The sequence below is a fragment of the Canis lupus genome, chromosome 9 (genome assembly GCF_011100685.1).
Source record: "Canis lupus familiaris isolate Mischka breed German Shepherd chromosome 9, alternate assembly UU_Cfam_GSD_1.0, whole genome shotgun sequence".
NCBI lineage: Eukaryota > Metazoa > Chordata > Mammalia > Carnivora > Canidae > Canis > Canis lupus.
The window spans coordinates 24219341-24227611 of NC_049230.1; the positions used below are offsets into that span (position 1 = coordinate 24219341).

The window sequence follows — 8271 nt, forward strand, 5'->3', positions numbered from 1 at the left end:
CTCTCTCCTGTTTCCCCACTCTCATGGGCCTGGTTGCACCCCCCAGCTGTAGCCAAGGTCACCCTCACCCATTTCATGCTCAGAAGAGGCTCAGACCCTCTCCAGCACAGACCCTGCCTGGACTTTGCCCCTGGCACAGCCGGGAAAGGGTTAAGCACTGCTCCCATTGGCCATGTGGGACCGGGTGCACCCCAGCTCCTTTGAACTCCAAGTCGAAACCAGTGCCTGGTTAAACTGGTTGGCAGACCGGTTCGCTCCACCCCAAAGCTCAATACTCCTCAGCTCAGTCTGGTACTGGGCTGGGGGGCTGAGGTTCCCTCGGGACCTGAAGGTCCACTGCACCCGACTTATTTGATATTACAAGGGGGGCAAAACCTGGGGCCAGCTCTCAGGGAAGGAAGGGTGAGGGGGCTGTGGTGAAGTGGGAAGAGAGGGAAAGGCATGAAGACAGTGTGTACACACAGGGGATGGTGCCCTCACTGATCATCCATCAGAGAAGGTTATTCTGCAGCCACCCTTGGGTGGCCTGTTCCTATTGGCATTCTCTCCCCTAGGACAGGCACCCCCAGAGAGTGAGAAGTGTTTGCTGCAGGTCCACTGTCCCTCTAACTGCCTGTCCCAGTGCTGCCAAGCTTTAATGCTCCATCCACCCACCCAGCCACCTTCCTCTGAGGACTGAGTGCATACAAGCCAGGCTCTGAGACAATGTCATGTCTTCCTTTGCCCTCCTACTCCCCTCAGCCAACTCCCAGAAAACCAACTCTCAAACCTGTCCTACCATTTCCAACCCTGCTTCTACTCGGTTCAGCCTCTCACGGTCTTGTGGGTTCATATTGCCCTCCATCCTAAATAGCATCCCTGCCCCTAGGCCCACGGTCCTTCAAAAGTGTCCTCCCATGGCCTGCAGTGGAACCCACTGGGCCTGGCCTTCTAAGGATAGGTCTCTCCCAACCCTTCATGAATACTCTCATTAATCCCTTTCTCTGCCTACTTCCCTGGGTGCAGAAGCTGTCTAGGAAGGAGTGCATGCTGTACTCTTGGTCAGGAACAGCCTCCTGGGTGAACCAAGACAAACTCCTATTCATCCCTCAAGACCCAAATTATTTATTATGCCTCCCATGCCACCAGAAACTGTGTTGTTCCTACAGAGTTTGCTCACATGCTTCTATTTAACATGATATATACCACAATTGATTATATATATGTATGTACACACATATATAGTATCGTAATGATCTATTCATATATTTGGCTCCCTTAGAGAATTTTAGCTCCTTGAGTTGTAAATTATCTACCACTGATACAGACCTGACATACTAGAGACCTAATGCAAGCTTTATAACACAAATGAGAGTTAAGAAGTCCTGTCTTTGGCTCAGCGGTTTAGCGCTGCCTTCAGCCCAGGGCCTGATCCTGGAGACCCGGGATTGAGTCCCACGTCGGGCTCCCTGCATGGAGCCTGCTTCTCCCTCTGCCTGTGTCTCTGTCTCCTTCTCTTTCTCTGTTTCTCTCATGAATAAATAAATAAAATCTTTAAAAAAACAAAAAAACAAAACCAAAAAAACAAATGAGAGTTAAGAAGTCCTGTCTTTATCCTAAGAGATTCTTTTTGTTTTTTTTGTTTTTTTTAAACCACTGTTGTTGTTTTTTAATTGGTCAGCATTGGTAGGAGTTTGAGTTTGTTACAAAACCAGGCCACTGGCCTATGGAATGTGAGGGGAGGGGTCCACTCCGTCAGATGCCAGCACCAGGACCCTGCAGCATGGTGCCCTGTGGCGGGCCGTCCTCACCTGTGGGAAGGCGACAGGGCCGCACAGATGGTGGCTCAAAGGGAAGCGGTCCCTGGACGCAATTCCTTGGCGTTGGCGAAGGGCTTCTCCACCTCAATCTTGCCACCGTCTGCAATCGTCACATCCTGCACGGGCTTGTCCTGTCTGTTTTCGTGCTCTCCACCTTCTGTACTACCTCCATGCCTTCCAAAACTTTGCCAACGCCACGTGCTTGCCATCTAGCCAGGCGGTCTTAACCCTCGTGATAAAGAACTAGGAGCCGTTGGTGTCTTTGCCTGCATTGGCCATGCTCACCCAGCCAGGCCCATAGTGTTTCAGCTTGAAGCTCTCATCAGGGAAGCATTCACCATAGATGCTCTTTCCTCTAGCGCCATCTCCCCGGGTAAAGTCTCCACTCTGGATCATGAAGTCCTTGATCACACGATGGAATTTGCTGTCTTTGTAGCCAAATCCTTTCTCCCCCACCATGGCTAAGGCCACAAAATTATCCACTGTTTTTGGAACAGTCTTTCCAAAGAGACCAATGACCACCCAATTCATTTTTTTTAAAGATTTTATTTATTTATTAGAGACACACAGAGAGAGAGAGAGAGAGAGAGATTGAGAGAGAGAGAGAAGCAGAAACACAGGCAGAGGGAGAAGCAGGCTCCATGCAGGGAGCCCGACATGGGACTCAATCCCAGGTCTCCAGGATCACACCCTGGGCTGAAGGTAGGCACTAAACGCTGAGCCACCGGGGCTGCCCTTCATTTCCAATTCAAAGGTCGAAGTACACCTTGACGGTGACTTTGGGCCCCTTCTTCTTCTCGCCCGCCGTGGAGGGATCTGGCAACAGCAAGAAGAAGATGGAGCCCATGACGAGGGTGGCGGTGAAGAGAACCTTCATGTTCCACTCGGAGAGGCGCAGCATCCACCAGACTTACCCTAAGAAATTCTTAATCTTTCCTATTGCCTTTGTCCCACTCTCAATGGGTCAGGTAAATGTAAGAGAAAACCCATCTATTTTACCTGTTGTGATTTCAGCTATAGCAGGCCTCCTCTTAATTATCATCTTCCCAGGGGTTTATATGAACCAATTATTTCGCAAGGCCCTCCTGCCTCTGCAAGAAGTGTGCATAGTTGGAGCGTCTGGCTGGCTCAGTTGGTGGAACATACAACTCTTGATCTCTGGGTTGTGGATTTGAGTCCCACACTGGGTGTAAAGATTATTTAAAAATAAAATCTTAAAGAAAAATAAAGAAGTATACATGGTTGTCCCAGGAAGGTGCCCACAGCTTTCTAGATCTGTCACTTTGTCTGAAAGCCAAAGTGTCCTCTTAGAGTGGACAACCAGTCTAGAAGACACCAGAAGAGACTAAACACTCATCTCAGCCTAGGTATTGGGAAGAAACTGGAGGGATGGTGGGATGGGCCCTAACCTGGGGTACAGTAACCAAGGGTCGATGGCACCAATCCCATCTGTACTGGAAGGGCTCCTACTGGAGACACTCATCCCCCCACTCCTTGACTCCAAAATCTAAGCCTTTTTGATGCCTGGGACCTAGGGGGAGCGGGCATAAGGCTGTTCTCTGACCCGCACACTGGAGAAGGAGCCCCAGTGAGAATTGTAGTGGGCAGGATTTGCTGAAAACCACCTGTGGCCTGCCACTGGAGAACGCTACCAGAATCAGGTGCCAGCTTTGGAGGCTCTGGCCCATCTTTCTGAGAGGGACCAGCCTGGGAAGTAGGCCAAACCCTTGGCCTTCAGGAGATTCATTTCTGGGAAGAGCAGTATTGGGAGGGGAGTTTGAGATAAGGCTATAAACTATGAATATCTTTTAAACAGGCCACTTTATTGCTTTATAATTTTTTTAAACTTTTAAATGCACCTCCTTAGGGGGTGCCCAGGTGGCTCAGTCAGTTGAACCAGCCACTTTAGATTTTGGCTTAGGTAGACATCTAAATAAATTTTACCTATTTGAAAAAGAGAGAGACAGCAAGTGCAAGCAAGGGGAGAGTTCGTGGGATTGGGCCCCTGTGTCTGGCTCAAGGCTCTATTTGGGATCAGCTTGAGATTCTTTCTCTCTCCCTCTCCCAAGGCCCTCCCCTTCCCCCGTTTGCACTTGCTCTAAAATAAATAGATAAAATCTTTAAAATAAATAAATTAAATAAATGCACCTCCCTAAAACTAGGTTCAAGAATGATATTCCAGAGACGCCTGGGTAGCTCAGTAGTTGAGCGTCTGCCTTTGGTTCAGGTTGTGATCCCGACCGAGATTGGGCTCCCTGTGTCAGGCTCCCCACTGGGAGCCTGCTTCTCCCTCTGCCTATGTCTCTGCCCTTCTCTGCATCTCTCATGAATAAATAAATAAATAATCTTTAAAAAATGATATTCCACAGACAAACATACAACATGCCTATCCTCAGAAATTTATCTTTGTTGTCTGAGGCAAGTAAAATACACCCAGGGAGCCCCAAGGGTCTCAGTGCTCTATTGTGGCAAGAAGACCCAGCGTCCTATTGGATTACAGTTTCAAGCAGTTCAGGGGCGCTGGTTCTAAGTCCTGGGCTGAGGAAGGAGGGATGCAAAAAAGAGCTGGGGAATGTGCAGCCCTCCTCTCAGACCAAGTGATCCTGGTCCCCACTCATTCCTAAATGCCCGCCTGTACATGCTACACTTTTTATTCCTTCCTTTTTTATTATTATTATTTTTTATTTATTCATGAGAGACACAGAGAGAGACATAAGGCAGCGGGAGAAGCAGGCTCCCTGCAGGGAGCCTAATGTGGGACTTGATCCGAGAACCCCAGGATCACGACCTGAGCCAAAGGCAGACGCTCAACCACTGAGCCACCCAGGTGCCCTCTTATTCCTTCCTTTAGGAGCATCCATTAAGTGCCTGACATTCAACATCCGGTGTCATCCAGGCACTGGGGTCACAGAGATGAACAAGCTGGTACTCCCTGCCAACAAGATGCTCACAGACTAGGTACGGAGACAGACTGGGGAAAAGCTACATAGAAACTACACTATAAACACCAAGATACCCCAGTTTCCAGGGCTTTCAGCCCAGTTGGCAAGTACACCACACACACACATGCACATGCATACACACATGTGCACACGCACACACACATATCCCGACAATCTGTATGGCTGTGAGCAAGTACACAGAAAACACAGACCATAAAGTAATAAACATATGGAAGATAAAAGAAATGGATTATTTGAATGTCCAGGGTAAGCCTTTTTTTTTTTATGGCTATTGTAGAAAGATAAGTAATGGGTGTTCTTGCCCAGAATAAGGGGTAGTAAGAAAGAACTTTGGAACAGGACAGGGACTGCAAAAGTAGGGGTTCCAGGTATCTGGTGCAGCAACTGGGGAGAAAGTGGGAATCAAGCTGAAACCACCAGGCTAAGGTGGCTGGGGCTGAGTGAATGGGGTAGGCAGGGTTATGGGAGAAGCCACATCCAACAGAGAACAAAGAATGCAGGCTGGAGAGCCAGACAGGCCTGGGTTTGAATCTCAGCCCCACCAACTACCAGCTGTGTGATTTTGGCCACGTTACTTAACTTAGCTTTGGCTCCCTTACCTTTTAAAATCTGGCTAATGATAGTGCCCACATAATAAGGTTGTTGGAAGGATCAAATTAGATAAGGCTTGTAAAACATTTAGGTCTACACTGGCACGTGGCACATGGTTATCACTTAAGGTAGCTAACAACAACAGCACAGGATAGTCAAGCCGCCTGCCTGCATAGCCCCCTGGGGCTCTGGGCTTTCCTATCCAAAGCTGGCACAGGCCTGCTATGTCCTTCTCTACTTCCCTCCACATGCTGCCCTTTGCCCAGTTTTCCGTCTGCTAAATCAGCAAAGAATTGTGAGAATCACAGTCAGAAGCACCCCACCTGCCACCTTCCAACGGCTGCTGGAAGCCCACACTCCTCTGCTGTCTGGGGCAGTCACCCTGAGCCGAGGCCAGCAGGTAGACAGAACTAGTCTCAAACATCTTTCTGCTACACATGAGTCACCCCGGGGAGCTGTGGGTGGAGTGAAGTGCTGGTGGTCTCTGCCTCCACCAACTCACCCTGCCCTGCTCTGCCCCACCTGTTGGTTCAAGGAGGAGGGATGCGCCTCGAGGGTGGGGCAGGGCCGTGCTTCTTGGGATGTCCTGGGGAGCCAGGAACACATAGTTGGAGCCCAGTAAGTGTTTGTTTAATCACAGGGGAGCCCCAGCAATTCTTATAGCCTGAGTCAGGACTCTGAGATGGGAGCCAAATTCCCACGAGAGAACCCTGAAGAGGCCTTTAGTTCTGCCCTAAGAGCCATTTCAAGGGAAATCTTTCAACCCACTTTATAATAATGGCGATTAATGTTTCATGCACACACAGACACGCACAGAGTCTACAAAGCATGAGAGATATATTAAAGCATGTTGTAAACTGCAGAGTTGTACATCTAGTATGTTTATTTATTTAAGCCTATAAACAGAAATACCAAGACAATCAGGATAGGTGCTATCTCCACATTGAGGAAACTGGCTGGCAGGGGGGTTATGGAAATAGTCCAAGGTCTCACTGGGCAGAAATCTAGGTCATCTCACTGTTCTATCACACCATGCAGTTCAGTAACAAATTTACTGGGTCCCAAGTGCTGTGGTGGCACAGAAGTGGGGGGTCCGTTAGAAAGAACCGGGCAGAACCCTGGGAGGAGCTAACATCCTGGAAGGGGAGGGACCCCAAATGGCCCCAATACTCAGCCCTGTGTGATCACCTGTCTCACCACCCTGTCTCCTCACGCCAGCCATTGCTTTCCTAGTCTCATGCCTTCCCTCAGCTTCAGCCACTGCATGGATTGATTACAGATCAGTCAGCCTGTGGCTCTCCAAAAGCTATATCCCCAGTCCCAGGGCTCCCCTGAACTCCAGAGCTGTAGACCCAAGTGCCTCCTGCACACTTTTGACATGGGGGCCTCCCAGCATCATTCACTGGGTAAGTTCAAGATCCCCAAGATCCCCACCCTCCCCAGTACCAGTTCAGCATCCTGCATTCCCCGTCTCAGATGATGGCACTCCTCATCCAACCACCTAGGGGTCATTCTTGCTGTCTATCTCCCCCACCCACATGGCCATTTGATGGCCAAGTTCTGTCCCATTCCCTCCAAAACATCTCTCAAATCCAGCCCTTCCCCTCCTCCTCCTGTCTTGTCCTCCATCAGGCCCTAATCTCTGCAATAATAACCTCCTGACAGTCTACCTGTCTCCAGTCTTATCTCTCGCGAATCTATCCTCTGCGGTCACAGGTCCTTCCCCGCTTCAAACCCTTCAAACCCTCCTCTAGTGGTTCCTCCCTGTCTGCAGGGGTGAAGTCCAAGTTCCTTCATGAGGCTCCTCCCTATGATAGGACCTTTCCACCTTTACAGTCTCCTGGCTGGCCACTCCTTGCCCCAAACTTTTTACTGCACAAATGCTGGCCTGCCTTCACTGCCACTGCCACCACCAGCATCATCAGCGTGAGACCCGTCGGTCGGGGTGCCCTCTTGAAATTCTTCCATCATAAAAAATTATTTATTTATTTATTTATTTATTTATTTATTTATTTATTTATTCGTTCATTTAAAGGTTTTATTTATTATTTATTCATGAGAGACACAGAGAGAGAGGCAGAGGGAGAAGCAGGCTCCCTGCAGGGAGCCTGATGCAGGAAGGAGCCCAGGACCCCAGGTTCACTCCCTGAGCCAAAGGCAGATGCTCAGCCACAGAGCCACCAGGGTGCTCCTGCAGCTTTTATTTTATTAATTCATTTATTTTTTAAAAGATTTTATTTATTTATTCATGAGAGATAGAGAGAGAGAGAGGCAGAGACACAGGCAGAAGGAGAAGCAGGCTCCATGCAGGGAGCCCGACGTGGGACTCGATCCTGGGACTCCAGGATCAGGCCCTGGGCCGAAGGCGGCGCTAAACTGCTGAGCCACCAGGGCTGCCCCAGCTCTTCTTTTGAAGACTCGATGTAGGTGTTATCTTGGGGATGCCTCCCCTTCCCCGCCCTAATCTACCCAACAGGTAGCAGGTACTCAACACATGTCTATCAGAGAAACTCAACGGGAAGGCAAAATGTGACAAGTGCCACCCACAAACGACGACGGACGTAAAGCCAGGCAAGGCGGGAAGGAGGCATTTCTAACGGCCTCCGGGTGTCCAGGGTCAGCGCTAGGACCCTCTCGGCGAGCCAGGTAATCCTAGCACCGGAGGCTCGGTGGCCACCTAGCCGCAAGCGGCGGGTGTCAGCTCTCGGGCGTCCCCTGCCGCGAGCTCGCCGCCCCTGCAGCCTTTTCTCGGCGCCCCGCCCCTCTCCAGCCCTGAGCCCGCCTCGCGTCTCCCATTGGCTGACTCCCGTCCTCCCGCCTCTCCGGGCTCAGCCATTCGGAGCCCCGAGGTGGGTGGGGCTTGTGGCCAGGGGAGGAGCGCGCGTCCCGATTGGCTCGGAGGAAGGTGGCTACGTGGC

At 50.3% G+C, this 8271-nt stretch overlaps 1 pseudogene; it reads right to left on the reverse strand.

Annotated features, from left to right (window-relative positions):
• Positions 1–1825: 1825 nt before the first annotated feature.
• On the reverse strand, positions 1826–2746 carry LOC100687577 (annotated as a pseudogene).
• Positions 2747–8271: the final 5525 nt, after the last annotated feature.